The 17,829-nt window shown below is 40.8% G+C and overlaps 1 pseudogene; it reads left to right on the top strand.

Moving 5' to 3' along the window:
• The first annotated feature begins 720 nt into the window (after window positions 1-720).
• Window positions 721-10,380, top strand: LOC140198593 (uncharacterized; annotated as a pseudogene).
• The last annotated feature ends 7,449 nt before the right edge of the window (window positions 10,381-17,829 follow it).

Raw genomic sequence — 17,829 nt, 5'->3', positions numbered from 1 at the left:
TTCTTGAGGATAGAATGTGGGAACTGGTTGGTGAAGAATATTTGGATCTTCACCATTCAGTTAATGATCTGCCTTTCAAAAGATAGTCATAAAGAATAAGGACTCACTGAGTTGAATGGTAGTTAAAGGTCAGGAAAAAGAAAGTAAAGAGTAAAAAGAAACATTCTGTTCAATGGTTTTTCAGCTGAAACACTAACTGTGTTTCTCGCTCCACAGATGCTGTCAGGCCGACTGGATATTTCCAGCTTTTTCTGATTTATTTAATGATTCCATGATTCATACAGTTTTGCTTTAAGAATCTCAGGTGGGACAATCCTTCTAACCCTCTCACAATAGTTGCTTTGTTTTCTCTCCAACCTCTGGTCAAGATCATTGCCACCATATACTTCATGCGTCAAATGAATGAGCCATGTGGGAGAATTTGGTTGCTTTGTATATATTTTCATCTGAGGAAAACAATAAATCTTTTGAAAAGCAGACTCACTACAACAACATGCCAATGATCAACTCAATTGAAGAAAAATTCTTAAAGGAAATTACTTTACTGAGAATTCATGCATAATTCTGTTATTTGCTGTTACTTCTACACTCTGAAAAGTTTGCAACTGAGTGTTTACATTTTTAGAACAGAAACATCTGGCTGTAGTTACAAAACTTTAATCATATTACAGCTCAGTTGTCAGCAGATTTCTGTGCCCACAATCACCAAACTGTGCAAATATGAGTCAGTGTTTAAATGTGGTGGAGGTGCGGTATAAAAAGACTGAAGCCAGTGAGGCGAAGGCAGATCGAGAGAGAGAGAAACAGCTCCTTCACTCTGAAAAACCAGCCTGCTCATCTCACACGAAGCAGAATGAAAACTTTCCTGCTCGCCATCGCTGCCTTGCAGATCCTCCACTGCTTAGGTAGGTACTGGCACCTCAGAGAGTAGGGAGTTATTGATAATGAGCTTCCATCAGTGTAATTTCACCCATGTGTAAGAAGAATTGATTGTAAAGGGTTCCCGCAAATTGTATAACTTTATTCTAACTAGTTCTGACTAATATCATTTCAACAAAGCAGCTGAGTTTATTCTGGAATATTTTCTGCAACTGTTCCTTTTCTATCTGCAGGAGTACCAAACCCCGAGGATGCCCTGAGAGCGGCGATTATAAAGCTGAACGAAATAAGTGAAATCAGTCATCTTTGCGGCATTGTCAGCGGCACAATAACAGATGTAAGCATGTTCTCGTCTCTGAGTGTTGCTTAAACTCCGGAAAAATACCAGTGAGAGCAGAATTTTACTGTCACTCTGCAGAGGGTGAAACACAGTTGGACGTCAACCCTTCTTTGAGTCTGATTAGAGTCAAATCTGTGCGAAACAAATGTAAAGTTCTTTTGAGGGTTTGCTAAGAAGTCGTCTTTCCTTTTCTGCTTCTTTGCTCCTTTGCAATTAACTACCTGGTGAATTATCAAGAGGAGATTTTGATTCGCTCTCACCTCTGGAGGCAAGGTAGTGTTAGGATTGGCTTTCAGCCGGGTATTGTTCTCCTGGGGCCTCCCATAGTCAACCCAGATCACATGAGGACCTCATTTCACACACTGGAGGTTACTGCAGTTCAGTGGCTTCCTGGGTTGTGATCTACTCAGTGTCATCCAATGCCAGGATCAAGAGACCCTGAACATTAAGAAGGTTAGCCCCATTCTTCAATGATCAGGGTGAGCAGCAACACCTCCCGAAGGCACTGCAATCATAATGTGCACAAATGTAATCCATTCCACCCCTAACCTCCTGTGACTCCACACAACCAGCTGTCACCTAGTTCAGAAACTACCTGTGATCGTAGCACCTTAGCTCCATTCACATGGAAAGCCACCCCATGAAAACCCTTTGACAACCTTTCCCACACCTAACCTTCTAAAATCCAGGTCTTACTGTTGCTGCCACAACACCCCTAGTCACAGACGGCACACACAATTACAACCCCTGAATGAACAATCCACCCCCTTCCTGAGATCACCATCACCTCCACAGTGACTAACACCAACCCCATCACATCTCCTTCCACAAGGTCAGCTCCCCAGGGAAGACAATCATATGCTTCCTGTGCTCACAGCCCCACCCACAGTAAACACAATCCTTCTAAAATCATTATGCAACACTCTAATTTTCCCATTATCCATTAAATTCCTTCAAGATCACAGCCTAACCCCTCACGATCACACCACTCTTCATAAATCTCCCATAATAACATCCACCCAATCCCATGATGTTAGACCACATCTGCTTCCCTCACTTACAACAGCTTTTAATTTGCACCAGAAGGACACATTGATTTAATTTATTTAATCTGATTAAATTCATTCCGATCTCTTTATGTGGAGTGTACAGCAATTCTGACAACATATTGCTTGTAAGAGGAGTATAGCATTCCATTTACCAGTACTGAGTCGCCCCAGAAAACTGGGAAGTGGTCTCACCTCTTGGTCAGAAAATTGCCTGGAGTCAATGGTCTTTGGTGTAACCTACTGATGATCTTCTACAGCCCATCTTTCACAGACAAGTGCACCGAGCTTCTAAATGCCACATCACATGAAGCAGAAAATAACTAAGCTGGAAACTGGGCAACTTTCTTGTTGTGATACTGAAAGCAACAGCTGATACACCTCAAAGCATAGCTTGTGGTCATGTTCGAGAGTTTATAACTGATACCTGTTTTTTTCATGTAGCTTTCTCCCACAGGAAAATTGTCATACAATGTGGATTTGGCATTTGCTGTGCAAGAAACGGTCTGCTCCAAAAATTCTGGGCTAGAATTTGATGACTCTAGTTGCCCTTTCCGGCCAGCAAGAATAGCTGTAAGTACTGAGGTTATGGCTCTCTCTTCAGTAGTTTTCGGTGAAGTTAACAAGCAATGCAAAACACTTCATAAACAACGGTGAATATTATGTAACCCCTGCTTACTGGGAGCTTGTCAGCTCTCAGCCACAGAGTCCTGCACTTTTGCTTTACAAGATCCTCACATATTTTCATTAAAGTGAAGAGAGAGTTGAGCCTGACATCCAACAGGTTTCAGCACAGAACGTCTATATTATATTAATTGTCAGAGGCATTTAACTCGGCATGGTGTTGAGTTGGCTGTTCCTAGCACTGTGGAGAACTGAAATTGTTTCTCTCCAAATAGAAGGCCTCAGGAAAGGGGGAAGTGTGGCAGAGGCAACTCCGCCAATCAAGCAAATTCAGGCTTCGATCAGAAATGAGTTGAATAAATCCAAATTAGCCTCAGGGATAAAAGGATATGGCCCTATTGAATTGATTTTATGCTCTAATTAGTTCAATACTGTTTTGCTGCGTCAATTCTTGTAAACTTCTAGGATCTTTTATTCATTCCTTAACCGGAAGGAACGTAAAAAAAAAACTCCACATTATGGAAATGTTAAATAAGCTGCACAGTTTTGTGGTTTGATCCTGGGAGGCAGTAATGAGATGACATCAAGGCAGATATAAAAACATTTTAAAAATTTAATATTTCAAGTGCATGAACATCCACGTTCTTTATATTGCATTCCTCTTTCAGCATGTTGTGTAATTGGCCAACAACAGCTTGCTGAGAACTTAACCCTTCCATGACTAGGTGATTCTCAAGGCCCAGGTGTTGGCTGAGCTCCATCCTTGCCTTGATCTCCAGGGAACTGGCAATGGACGAACAGGAAAGAAGCTGAGCAGCAGAGGAAGTGTGTAATGCTGGAATACAGTAGAGGCTACTATATACCACATTCCCATTGCATCCCAATATCAGCTCTGTGAGGCAGGCATTTTCCTTGCTCCTTGCACAAATGTTCTTAGTTGGGTGGAAACAGAGTGGGCCAAAATGCAAGATGACTGGTAAATCTACTCCTCCATCCTGTAGTTCCTTCTATATTATTTATTTTTCTCTGGCAAAAGAAAATGCCATCTTCTCTTTTCCCTGCGTTTACCTTCTGCTCATAGCACCTATGAGAAATAAAACATTTATAAAAATTAAAAAAAAACAATTCTTTCAAAGCGAATGTCAATTATACCCAATGACTTCACCTCTACAGTTGCATGTGGCAATGCATTCCACAGAGTCACAACCCTCTGGCTGATGAAAGGCCCCACCCCATCTTTGTTCTAAAGGGACTTTCTTCTATTCTGAGGCTGTGTCCTCTCATGACGTTCTGAAGTCTTAAACTGGGTTATCTAGAGGAAACATCAACTGCAAGAAATTGTGAGCTCTAGTATGTATAGGCAGAAGTCAGATCTACTCCTGGCATTCACCACCACCACCACTCCTCCCATGCTTACTGGACTGACTCCCTACTAAAACGATGCTGGTGGGGTGGAGACCAGGAAACTGTGCAGACTGAGCATGCTGACAAGTTCCACCCTACTATCACCATAGATATACCATAGGTGAAGGACCAGGAAAAGATTACCTGTCTGAGCTCATCCCAAGTATTGGCGACACCTTGCACTTCTCTTTATATATGAACACCAAACAGATTCCACTCAGAATCTCCATGTAGACACCAAACTCAGGCTAAAAATATGGACATACATAGTCATATAGTTATATTCTATAAATATAAACTATTGAGAAGATCAATTTTTGCCTCCTTAACACACACCACAATTCTTTAAGAGCAAGATATCTCTCTGGTCAATCATTCCGTCAGTTTATTTCATTAACCAATTGGGGCAGCATGCTAGCATAATGATTAGTGTAATGCTATGACAGCAACAGCAATCCGGGTTCAATTCTCACTGCTGCCTGTAAGGATTTTGTACATTCTCGCTGTGACCGTGGGGGATTTGGTTTCCTTCCACATTCCAAGGATGTATGGGTTAGTGGGTTAATTGGTGACATGGGTGTAATTGGACAGGCTGACTTGTTAGACTAGAAAGGCCTACAATTGTGCCCTGTCTATAAAAACAAATTAGAAACTAAATAAGATGGTTAGGTTCTCATTATGAATATTGTTAGAATAATGCCAAGAGGAAAATACAATCATTTCAGTTGACTACTTTACTCAAGAAAACGTAAGCTGCAACTCTTGAGAGTGAGTTAATGAAGCACAGGATTTTAAAGGGCCCAGTAAATATGCTTCAAGAACTTGAGTTTTGTTTTCTCAGGAAACTGCTAACTGCAGAAGTCGTGTTAAGTACATGGCTGATGAGGTGCTGGACGTGGATGTGGAATGCCATGGCTTTAGGAAGGCCAAAGGCAACGGAAACTCAATGGAAAGGGTGAAAGCGAATGGAGGAGTATCCAATGGAGGGAGAGGTCAGAGTGAACCAGCTGCAGGAACAAAGAGTCACACTAAGCCACCCAAAAGGGGGAAAGGACACAGAAGGCCATCCCAAAGATTCATCTATAGTGGAGGATCTTCAGAATTAATAAACAGCAGTGAAGAGGTAACCTCCAAACAAACATAAGACACAGGAGCAGATTTAGACTGTTTAGACCATTAAGTCTGTTCCACCATTCCATCATGGCTGCTTTATGATTCCTCTCAACATCATTCTCCTGCCTTCTCCCCTTAACCTTTAACACCCTTACTAATTAAGAACCTATTAACCTACCCTTTAAATATTCCCAAAGACTTGGCCTCCACAGGTTCACGTGACAATGTATTCCATAGAGTCACCACTCTCTATCTCAAGAAATTCTTTCTCACCTCTGTTCTAAAGGGACTTCCATCTATTTTGAGGCTGTGCTCTCTCATGATGTTCTGAGATCTTCAATCGGGCCATCCTGACCCTTTCTCACTTCACGCTAACAAAATGTTCATTTTTTAGAATGTATAATATGGAGGAGAGAAAAAAACTGTCAGCTATAAGATAGTGTTGTCCTCAGATCTAGGCTGCTGTACAGACGCTTATTCCATACTGTTTAATCTTCTCCTATAATCAGCAAAGTGATTGATTATAGAAGAATTCCTTATGTCCTTCATACACTACATCTGCCACATCTACCTTCAAAAATAAAATTTCTTTAAAGAACTCTGTGAGTTCTATTAAGCAGAAACCACTCTCCAGAAATTTGTGTATTTGCTGGGCAGCACAGTGATAGACCTTTTAGAGAAGCTGCCAGAGATCCAGGTTCAATCCTGACCTCAGGTACTGTCTGCGTGGAGTTTGCATGCTCTCTCTCTGACTGCATATATTTCCTCCAAGTACTCCAGTTTTGTCCCACATCCCAAAGATGTGTGGGTCAGTAGATTAATTAAGCACCGGAAATTATGCATGGTAGAATCTGGGGGAGAATGTGGCAATGTGGGGACAATAAAATGGGTAAGTTAGGATCAATGCAAGTAGGAGCTTAATGGTTAGTGTTGACTTGCTGGGCCAAAGCTCCTGTGTTTGTACCGCTTCTCTCTATGATTCAATGCATTTTCTATTTACCAAACGAATCTGAGAGAGCAACATTATTTTGTCGAGTTAGATGACACCATGGTTCAACGTGATGCAATTTTTCCTCTAATCCTTGCCATAAAGCTTTCAACAAATAAAGGTAAATATTGATCTCAGTAAGCTCCAGCAATGAGAATGAAGGGCCAAGGCTTGCAAATCTGCAATGAGACTGCCTTTCCAGATCATTCTCCAAGGCGGTTCAATTCCAGAACCTGGCTGGCCCAAGAGGGAGCCAAGTTATGATAGCCGAGAGGCTGCCTGCCTTGCTTTGCAGAAGCTAAATAGAATTTATAGATCCCATTGGCAGAGATAGGATTGTACTAATCTGAGTTCCCAAAGTTATTCAAAGGTCCAAAAGTTAATTTTATGCATGTACAGAACAACTCTGATATTCGTCCTTCTCCAGATAGCCATGAAATACAGAAAAACATGGGAGTTGTTGAAAGAGAAGGTATCAACATTCCCACCTCCCAGCCCAATAGCATCATATTGGCACATATTCTGCAAACATGGAAAATTATGAGCGAGGAGCAATTAGAAATTCCTCCCTAAATAATGGCTTAGCTTCATGCTCCTCCCTTATTCCCAAATATTACTCCTGCATTTCCCAACCTCTGATTTGGTGTGCTGCTTGTTCAATGCCCAAGGACCAACCATCCATAGTCAGTACAGATATGCTGGGTTGAAGGGCCTTTTCACAGACTTTACTGTTCTATATTTTATGTTCTGTGTTCCATGATCTGCTCATCAATTTTTTTTGCGCCCTTTCTTGGGAATAACATTGAGGATGGTAACATAGAGTTCTGTTGCTTGTCAGTATTGTTTGATGATCAACTTCACTTTGCTAAACATAGATATTTTATTAATTCCCCTGTACTAACATGAACTTCTTAATATTTTAATACAGCTGAGAATCACCTCAGAAGAATTATCACATGAGTCATCATCAAAGGTATGTGAGCTGAGCTTTCTTGGATTAGGAATAGCACACTCTAAGGATCGAGAAACACGCACACTAGTATGTTTCCTTTGGCATTCAGACTGACCGCTGTTGAGTCTAGAGCAACCAAAGCCTTCAAAACTATCATTGATAACCTCCGCCATGTTACATTCTTTCCTACAAAGCAGTTTAAGATTACTTTGGTGTCACCTTCAGCAAGACATGAATGCAGTTGTGGTAGTTCTTATTATACATTCAGCAGCCATTTTATTTGGTAAAGAGGTTCGGTTGTTGTTCAGACTAAACATCAGAAAGGGGAAGAAAGGTTTAACATATTGTGCATTCAGAGATGTTCTTCTGCACACCACTGTTCTAATATCTGGCTATTTGAGTTACTGTCACCATCCTGTCAGCCTGAGCTAGCCTAGCCATTCTCCTCTGACCTCTGTCATTAACAGGACCCAAGAACTGCCACACACTAGATGTGTTTTTTTTTTGTTTGTTGCACCATCCTCTGTAAACTCTAGAAATCCCAGGAGATCAGCAGTTTCTGAGAAACTCAAACCACCCCATCTGGCACCAACAATCATTCCACAGTCAAAGTCACTTAGACCATATTTCTTGATCATATCTGCATGTTTTTATTTATTGAGTTGCTGCTTCGTGATTGGCAGATTAGATATTTGCATTAATGAGCTGGTATACAGTTGTCTCTAATAAAGAGTTTATATTCCCCAGTTCTGGGCACACCTACCCTGGGAAACAAACATTGGGCACTTCCCTGCACTGTGCCCTTCATAATTTTATATACCTCTATTATATCACCTCTCAGCCTACTTTACTGCAAACAAACTAGATCCAGCCTCTCCAATCTTTCCTTTCAACCCATGCTCTACCTTGTGAATCTTTCCTGCACTGTCTCCAGATTAATGATGGCTCTCCTGTACTGTGGTGACCAGAAATGCACATGAGCAATCTAACCAAAATGTTGTGAAATTGTAGCATGACTTGCCAGCTGTTGTACTCAGTAACTGGCTAAGGAGGACAAGCATGCTCTGTCTACCTCTTGGAATTTTCCATGGAGCAAAGGAGGCTGAATCTGGTCCTGATAGACACATGCTAACTTTTGAGGACCATAGACTGGGGAACCAGAGGACAGAGGTCCAAGGTGATAGGTCAGAGAGGTCTGTGAAGTTTTATTTTTAACTAAAAGGTGATTGCAGTCTGGAATTTACTGCCTCACACTTCTTTCATTCATGTACTAAAAGGTGTTTAAGAAGAACCCAAAGAAAGGCTGAGTCTTGGCTCACATTTGTAATTAAGAAATTAATAGCTTTCATATTTTTTGTCCAATATTACTTAGATTGCGTTTTTCAGTGTTGTTTCCAAGGTCTGAGGTCATTGGACCCCTGATCGTAATAAGTATATTGTATATTTTAATGCAGCTGAAATTCACCTCAGAAGAGTCATCATTCGGTGCCTCAAGGGTATGTATAATTTTGGATTTTTTTCTATGATTTCATATTTATGTTATCAACCATAATAACTTGTTTAAATCTGGATTTGGTCAATAAATGATTCCATTCATTACAGGAATACAATGAGGATTCAAGAGTCCGACATCGCAGACACTAACCATGAATGGCATTTTTGAAAGGCAAAGTTTGGGATGAACTCAAAGAGACCTTGTTCAGATTAAAGTTAACATTTGTATTTGTTGATATATAAGGGAGACATTTTGCGACAACAAAGAAATCTCTGTACTTCGTAACTGTCCTCCTATGTATACTGCCTTTCATTTTAAACGTATGTGAAATATTGCACTCTAACATTCATCAACTTGTTGTTACTTTTCCCTTCAATGCCAAGCATGGAATTCTAACTCAGGCACCTAGTAACCTGCCTATGAAGTGCTTATAACAAGGTTCCTCTGTCTAATGGTTGCTGCTTCTGGAAATGGGCCATTAGCTGCAAAAGAACTGATGTGGGACAGATAGGCTACAACTTTAGAGCCTCTTATCTTCCCAGTATGAAGGTTTAAGTTCATGAGGTACCTGTATTCACATTTGGTCTGCAACAGCATGCTGGAAGCATTTGTGAGATGGTACCTACAGTTGGACAAAAGCAAATAATGAATATAAATGAGTCTTGTTTTGTTGAAAACTTCCCTCCTCAATTGGGTTCCTACAACCATACTTACAACTTTAGTCTCCTAAGTATAGTGAGATTTAAAAAAAAGATTAGGGCAGGACATATGCAGCAGGTCTGTAAACTTACGAAGAGAGGGAGATGAAGTTAATGTTTCAGCAGGAGTCTTCAGTCCTAAATATTTTTCAATCCAGCAAATTCTGGATCAAGTTTAAGAATTTAGCTGAGCTTAAAAGACTGTATGTACTTTTCCTCCAACGAGTGTCATACGAGGGGCAATGTGGCGGTAACAGAAGGCTCATTAAGAAACATTGGCGAGAAAGCTTCAATGGTCCCATTCATTGGAGGTTCAGGGCAGCAGCTGTTGGGGGTGAAGAGCAAGAGGAGAGAGAAGGATGTGGATGTGAGGCTGAAGCCTATAAATTATCCTCTTATTTGTTTGTTCCCATTTTTCTTCTTCAGTGTTTACGTAGGATTGCGCCTGTTTCCTGCCCCAGGTTGTCGGGTGCAGCTCTCTGTAGCTGCTCTCCACACTGGCCTACTTTCAGCTGGCGCAGAGTATGTGTGTGTGTGTGTGTGTGTGTGTGTGTGTGTGTGTATGTGTTTGTGTGTGTGTGTGTGTGTGTGTGTGTGTGTGTGTGTTTGTGTGTGTATGTGCCTGTGTGTGTGTTTGAGGCTGGGGAGGCCTTTGCCAATTCCAGTAAGAAGAACTTGTACATTTGAAATAGAGAAATAATTTCAGAGAACTGTTTAAATGTTCTGCCTGTTTCATGTGTTGCCTTTTGCTGCCAACATCAATGCAATATATTTTTAAAATCTAATTCTACACAGTTTACTGAAAGTAGATCAATAAAAATGATTTTATTGTTGACAGCAAGAATGATTAATTGCCCTGTTTCTGCTTAATGACTGTTTTCCTTACACTGTGCATTGTTGCAGGTTCTCCTATAATTTTCTTTTTCTCAGTCTAAGTCAAACATGTGTAATGAGCTCAAGAATGTAACGCCACCAGAGTTATGACCACATCACAAAATTGCTCCTAAAAATAGCAAAATTTGGAACAAAATTATTTGAACTGATACAGGGGTGATAAGTGTGAGTTATGGAAAAGTTGAATAATTTGTGATACCATTACTCATGAATGAAAAAAAAATGAAGTGTTCATGACGCATTAAACACTCCTCATTGTCTATTAAAGCTTATAATTGACTTGAAGAGGTGAAAGATCTGCCAGATTCACTCCTCACCAGGCCAGCTAAAACCAGTAGGCACTTTACCTCCAATAAGATCTCCAATAAGCTGCTGAAATTAATGCTAATGTGGACAGTGACCTGATCCTTCCTGACCTGATTAAACCCTGAAACATTCACATGACGTGGGACACCACACTCAAGCAAGCAAGATACTAGCTACTTATTCGGACAAACTGCACAAAGGTATCATACCTTACCTACAAATTCAGCGGCAACAATGTTCCCTCTAAGGTGTGCATGTGTGTGCGCGCAAACATCTTTTTGCTACTAGCACATAAGGGAATTTGCACTGCGCACAAAAGGTTGTTACCCTCTACCTTGTTGGCATGTTAAGGATATTTCACAATCGTACACTATCACATTTCCTTTTTCAATTCCTGATGTGGGTGGTGTCGACAACGTGGAGTTTGCGATGACTTGTCTGCAGATTTTAGAACTGGCTTATTTATACTGTTTTTATTGAAGAAACTATTCAATGTGCACACGTTGTTGTCACTGGGCAAATAAAACTGCACAGCACAAGATTTTTGTGCACGCTGGTCATTACAAGTTAGAGGGAACATTGTGACTGTGATGTGTCAGTGACGAAATGCTGCAGAAATGATCTGTCTTTAATTTAGAGAAAGAGAGAATTAAGAACTGAATGGTTAAAAAAATAAATGGGACGGCCTTGAAGTTGAATATTGGAGAGAGGCTGAAATATCACATCATAGAATTAAACTTGGAAGGCGGAAGCAAGAGTGTTATTCAGTGAGTTATGTAACAAGTCTTGTTCAATGTTTGTTAACATGGATCTCAAGCCTTCATCTTTGCTACTTTTTTTTTCGTTAATTAACTCCAAGCTAACTATTTCAACTAATCTGTATTGTTTATGCTCGTAAGGATTAATGTGTTTTGTATAATATACCCTTCAATTTTCTTTCCAAATGCACAATGACCCAAAAGAATCTGCGGACAGTGCCAGTGAAATCAAACACTCATGATAACATTTCCATTTCCATTTCTTGTCCTCCATAGCAATTTGGAAAATCCAACATCCTGACTGAAGCAAGAGAGGATGAGATATTCCACCAAAAAAATGCGTAAATAGTTGGAGTAACAGGGAGATCAAGGAAAAATCATGACACAACTGCAGACACACTTTCACCCTAAATCAAATGTGAACACTACGCATCATTGGTACATTCCTGGGCTCTTCACTTTGGTGAACAAGCAGTGACTGCTGACACCCTTTAGGGACAAAGCAGAAATAATTGGAGAAAGACATTATGACACAATTGTGGCATCATAGCAGCGAATTTAGGGGAGCTGCTGCTTCACAACTCCAGCCATCTGGTTTTGATAGTGATATCTGAGTTTGTATGTTCTCTCTGAGACTGTGTGTGTGATTCCCTCAGATGCTCCAGTTTCTTCCCACATCCTAATGACATGCAGATAGCTAGGTTAATTAGCCACTGTAAATTGCTCCCTCGTGTACAGATGAAGGGTAGAATCTTGGACAAGGTGAATGCAGGGAGAATAAAATTAGATTGTTTAGAAACAAATGGGTGTTTTCATCCAGGAATTAAATGGGTGTTAGAAAGGGTTTTTGTTGTCTGTGTGGATTCACTGAAGAGCATGGTCTTATGCTGTTTCACTATGACACCATGATGGCAATGGTCGTGCGCACAATGTAAAAAAATGCAAGGGAATGTTTTGCAGTTTTCTTCCTGCACATATCTGGCAGAATCCACAATTGAAGATCCTTGTCCCGTGAGTCTCAAAGCCATCACCTGCAAGTATATGACATGCAGGGTGCAGAAGTGTGACCCTTTCATTCTGTTGGCCTTCCTTCTGTTCCTGCTGTCTTTTCCCTGAATAGAGCAAAGTTCAAAGTTCATGGTAAAATTTATTATTAGAGTACATACATGTCACCATATACAACCCTGAGGTTCTTTTCCTCTTTTTCTGCGGGCATACTTAGCAAATCTATAGAATAGTAACTGTAGACAGTAATCATCAGGAACTATAAACTGGAAACAAACTGTACAAATGCAGGTATAAATAAATGACAATAAATAACGAGTGTGAAATAACAATATAACAGAGTCTTTAAATGAGTTTAGTTATCTTATTTTGCTCAAGAGCTTGATGACAGAGAGGCAGTAACTTCTTCTTGAACCTCGTAGAGCGAGTCCAGAGGTATCAGATGGCAGTAGTGAGAAAAGAGCACAGCCCTGGTGGTGAGGATCTGTGATGATGGATGCTGCTTTTCTTTAGCAACGTTTCATGTAGATTTGCTCAATGGTTGGAAGGGTTTTACCTGTGATGTACTGGACCGAATCCACTACCTTCTGTAGGATTTTCCACTCAAAGGGATTTGTGTTCCCATGTAAGGTTGTAAGGCAGCCAGTCAGCACACTTTCCACCACACGTCTATAGAAGTTTGCCAAGGTTTTCGATGACATGCTGAACCTCTGCAGATTCATGATGAAGTAGAGGCTTTCTTCGCAATAATGTTTATATAATGGGTCCAGGGCAGGTCCTCTGAGATAGTGACACACAGGAATTTACTGACCTTCTCCACTGCTGATCCTACAATGATAATTGGCTCCTGGACTTTGACAAGTGAAAAATCGTAAAGTCACTAAGTCATTACTTCATGGTTAGTGGACTTTTACTACTGGCAATGACTGCTCTGGCCTCCAGTTGCTTGACTTTTTGTAGAGCAGCCCTAGTCAATCTCCTGCACACTTTCCTCTAAGAAGAGGACCTCTCTCCTGGATCTACTGCTGACACCAGCACCTCATCTTCTCTTTGCATACATCTGGGAGCTCGATCCCTCTTAATGAAAGAATCTCTGCTCGGCCCCGTTGCAGACAGTGTACAGTTATGGGCTGAGAACCTGCCAAACAGATGAGTCTACAATAATCTCAACTAAGGTAGATGGCTGCAGGAAATGAACAGGTCGAAATATGACTCTGTGTGCAAACTGTAACAATAATTTTTAATGGCCACTTTGTTCAACTTTCCCATTGTTTGCAAGTTCCCCTGATTTTGTACAAAAGGAAAAAAAAATGGAGCTATATTCGGGAGCACAAAACTGGATGAAATCCAATTTCTAGCCTAAAGATACATACACCAATGAAACAATTGAGCATTATGTGAGTATGAAACGATAGAAAAGTACTAGGTTTTGAAATGGTGAAAAGCAGATACATGTATACAGAGGATCCCCGTAAACAAGCATGAACAGAAGATCCCAGTAAACATCATGTGTAGAGGATCTCAGTAAACATGCATATGCAGACAATCCTGGAAAACAGACTAATCTAGAGGATCACAATAAACATATGAATGTAGAGGATCTCAGAAAACATTTGTGCAAGGGATCTTAGTGTGAGTGGCCTGGTCATTCAGTCTGTAACTGTGACATACTCTAGGCATTACAAGCATTGTACTCATGTTTGAGCAGGCATCTTGCATGTTCCTTGTTGAATAACAAGGTCTGTGTTCGAAGATGAACCCTGCAAGCAATAACTTGTTTTCTGGATTTATGTGGGATTTCTATGGTTTCACTTGTTCATCCAATGGAAAATAGCAAATCAATTATCTGCAGACCAAAAGCAATTTATTTATTCCAGTTACCATATCATATTGGAATGTTCATTTTAATACCCAATTTTCTTTCTTCTTCTGCTAAGTGGAGAGTTTCAACTTTTTACTTCATTCTAAATACCACCAAGATGGGCCTCCCATTAAAATCATCATCCATATAACCAGAAAAATGTTGAAAACTAGTCAGTTTCTAGAACACCTGATCAATTCATAACAATTACTATCATTGGAATCCCTGCCAGACCCTTCCAGTGAAAGGATTGACAGATGTCAAATGCTGTTATTCTACTGGGACTTTGAAGTCTCAAAAACTACAGAATAGAAAAAGAGCTAATGGTTATATTTAAAGTGGAGGTTGATAGGTTCTGGATTAGTAACGGCATCAAAGGTTATGGGGAGAAGGGGAATAGGGTTGAGAGAGAAAATAAATCAGGCATGATCAAATGGAAGAGCAAACTTGATGGGCTAAAGGGCCTAATTCTGCTCCTATGTCTTATGGTCTTATGATCTTCCTTGAGGAAGAAAAAACTTCTGCGTTTTGTGCATATGATGGATCTTGAACTGATCTTCCATAAATAATTGAAGCCCTTTCAAGGAAGTCAATTAATTTTTCCAATGATAATATGATCAGAGTGGCAATGATCCAGATTTTGAACTAAAACTAATAAAGAAGTTATCAATCCTTATTATTATCAGGGAACAAGCACAGCATCAATCTCTGCCAGATACTGCTAAATCCGGAGCTCTGAAAACTGAAATTCTCTACAAGCAATACGTAACCGTATCTCACTGATGTGGCAGCATGGTAGCATAGGAGTTAGCATTACAATTTTACAGAGCCAGTGATTTCCAATTGGAGTTCAACACTCACCACAGTCTGTAAGGAATTTGTACATTCTCTCTGTGATCATGTGGATTTCCTCCAGGTGCTCCTGTTTCCTCCCACATTCCAAAGACTTATGATTCAGGTTAGTGAGTTGTGGGCATGTCGCTCTGGCGCCGGAAGAGTCTTGATACTTGAAGGCAACCCAGCAAAATCCTGATTTGATTTCATACCAACAATGCATTTCATGGTATGTTTTGATGTACATGTGACAAATAAAGCTAATCTTTATCTAGCATTGTGCACCTTCACGTGTTCTGCATTTTTGTCGAGTTTTATTGAGAGTTGGAATGCTGTGATAGGGTTTGTCCTGAATTATTACATAACATAGGACTCAGTGATGTATGACAGGTCCTAGGAATATCATTGAAATAAATGGAATACCAGCAACTGAGTGAATGATACTTGCTGGTATGTCTCAGGTTCACTGCATTCCCGAGCAAAGTATCGACCAGACAGAGAGTTCAAACTGGCAGGCTCTAATGTCCAGATATAATTGCTAAGGGATGGACTACTGCAAGACTCCGTGAAAATTATCCACCATTGTACATGTACCAAAAAAGAACAAGCTAACATGCCTGAATGACTGGCATCCTGTTCCCCTCACCTCAATAATAAGCAAATGCTTTGAGAGGCTGGTCAAGGACTACATCTGCAACAGGCTACCACCCACACTGGATCCCCCACAATTCGCCTACCGACGCAACCGATCAACAGAAGACGCAATAGCCACTGCTCTATATACCGTCCTTACACATCTGGAGAAGAAAGATGCTTATGTGAGAATGCTGTTCTTGGACTACAGTTCAGCATTCAACATAATTCCATCCAGGCTCAGTAGGAAGCTCAGAGATCTTGGCCTTGACCCTGCCTTGTGCAGCTGGATCATGAGTTTCCTGTCAGATCACTGGCAGGTGGTAAGAGTGGGCTCTCTCACCTCCATCCCTCTGATTCTCAACACAGGAGCCCCTCAGGTTGTGTACTGAGTCCCCTCCTTTACTCCCTGTATACCCACGACTGTGTCACCACCCACAGCTCTAAACTACTAATTAAATTTGCCAACGACACTACATTGATTGGCTTAATCTCAAACAATAATGAGGAAGAAGTCACCTCTCTGACACAGAGGTGTCAAGAAAACAACCTCTCCCTCAATGTTGCAAAAACAAAAGAGCTGGTTGTCGATTACAGGAGCAATGGAGACAGGTTATCCCCTTTTGATATTTCAATCTCAATCTGAGGAGGTTGAGAGGGTAAACAGCTTTAAGTTCCTCGGCTACCACATCACCGAGGACCTCATGTGGTCTGTACACACCAGCTATGTGGTGAAAAAGGCATAATAGTGCCTCTTTCACCTCAGATGGTTGAGGAAGCTTGGTACAGGCCCCCAAATCCTCAGAGCTTTCTACAGGGGTACAATTGAGAGCATCCTGACTGGCTGCATCCCTGCCTGGTATGGGAACTGTACTTCCCTCAATCACAGGACTTTGCAGAGAGTGGTGCAGACAGCCCAGCACATCTGTAGTTGGGAACTTCCCATTATTCAGAACATTTACAAAGACAGGTGTGAAAAAAGGGCCCGAAGCATCCTTGGGGATCTGAGTCACCCCAACCACAAACTGTTTCAGCTGCTACCATCCGGGAAACAGTACAGCAGCATAAAAGCCAGAACCAACAACCTCCAGGACAGCTTCTTCCACCAGGCCATCAGACTGATGAACTTACGCTGATTTGAGTGTATTCTCTGTTACATTGACTGTTCTATTTATTAAAGTTATTATAAATTACTATGATTGCACATTGTACATTTAGACGGAGACGTAACATAAAGATTTTTGCTCCTCATGTACGTGAAGGATGTAAGAAATAAAGTTAATTCAATTTTAAAAAGATCAAGTTTATTCCTTTCCTAACACTACACATTAATTGGATTAGATTTGTTAAGACTGCATAAGCTATTTGCTTTAAAGTTGTAAATCAATTATAATTGACGATGTGCTGACATTAACTAGTAGGAATAACATAATTGCGAGAGCTTCTTCGTTATAAAGTAAGACGTTTAAAACTGAGATAGCGAATCTCTGGAATTTATGGTGAAGGACAGGTCATCAGATATATTTCAAGGGAAGACGAATAAATATTCGGAAGACTGAGGGGAAGTAGCACAGAAAGGGAGCTGAGATCACCACAGATCACTCATGGTCACATTGAATGCAGGACCAGTTCCGAACCAGGATGACGTTTATCATCACTGACTTACGGTGTCATGAAATTTGTTGTTTGATGGCTGTATATAAAATAATTAAATTAGATATGTAGTGCAAAAATAATGAGGTAATGCTTGTGGGTTGGTTCATTGTCCATTCAGAGTTCTGATGGTCGAGGGGAAGAAGCTGTTCCTGAAATGCAAACAACAGGAATTCTGCAGATGCTGGAAATTCAAGCAACACACATCAAAGTTGCTGGTGAACGCAGCAGACCAGGCAGCATCTCTAGGAAGAGGTGCAGTCGACGTTTCAGGCCGAGACCCTTTGTCCTGATGAAGGGTCTCGGCCTGAAACGTCGACTGCACCTCTTCCTAGAGATGCTGCCT

Source organism: Mobula birostris, chromosome 6, assembly GCF_030028105.1.
Source record: "Mobula birostris isolate sMobBir1 chromosome 6, sMobBir1.hap1, whole genome shotgun sequence".
NCBI classification, from domain to species: domain Eukaryota; kingdom Metazoa; phylum Chordata; class Chondrichthyes; order Myliobatiformes; family Myliobatidae; genus Mobula; species Mobula birostris.
This window is presented reverse-complemented; position numbering and strand designations above follow the sequence as displayed.